Below are 917 nucleotides of genomic sequence, written 5' to 3'. Positions count from 1 at the left end.
CCTGCGCTGCGAGGCAGCGATGCTAACCACAGTTTCACCGTGCCGCCCAATTTTAAGATCAATCGAGCGCGTAACATGGCTCATTTATGCTTGGCAAGAGCGACTTGTGTTCTTCCACGTAAATTCTCTGCCAACAAAAGGAACATGTTTAAGCCTTTCTACCTTTTCTTTTTTAATTACCCAGAGGCTTGACAAGCCTGTAGTCCCTCCCTCCCCTCCCCGACGCCAGGCAACTCTTCGGCCAATCAGGAGGTCAACTCGGCAATCAGTCAGCGCACATTTCTCTCGGAGTAAAAATTTGACACGCCTGTATTTGTAGGGAGGAGTGCAACGGTACAAAGCTTCGGCAACGCGTCTGCCCATGGATATTCCGGGACAAAGGGATCAGGGAACGGAAGGAAGGGGGAAAATCAGGAAACAGGGGATCGACGGACGGAGGGAAAGCAGACAGGAGTGGTAATATCAGTGAGGCCATTGATTCAGCAAATATTTTTTATGGATTTTTTCCCTCGGGATGAAGTCATTGCCGACGGGGGCCCCGGCATTTGTTTCCTATCCCTAATTGCCCCTTGAACTGAGTGCGGGCTCAGCTCAGAGAGGCGGAAGCAGTTAAGGGTCAACCCTCATTCCATCGTGTGTGAGGTGGGGGGGGTGTTCATGTTGACCAGACTGGCCGATTTCCCATCCCCTAAAGGGGGGACTTCAGATAACCAGGTGGGGTTTGCTTTTTAATGACAATCGATGATAGTTGCCACGGTAATGATTACCAAGATTAGCGCCATGTTGGTGGGATTTGAACCCGTGACCCCTCTTCCCCCACCAGCATTAGTCTGGGGCCTCTGGATTGCCAGTCCACTGATATCAACACCATGCCACCCCTTTTGCGGGGCAAGAGCGAGGGAGTAAATTGGAGAGAT

The sequence above is a fragment of the Scyliorhinus canicula genome, chromosome 17, assembly GCF_902713615.1.
Source record: "Scyliorhinus canicula chromosome 17, sScyCan1.1, whole genome shotgun sequence".
NCBI classification, from domain to species: Eukaryota; Metazoa; Chordata; class Chondrichthyes; order Carcharhiniformes; family Scyliorhinidae; genus Scyliorhinus; species Scyliorhinus canicula.
Note: the sequence above shows the minus strand (reverse complement) of the source record.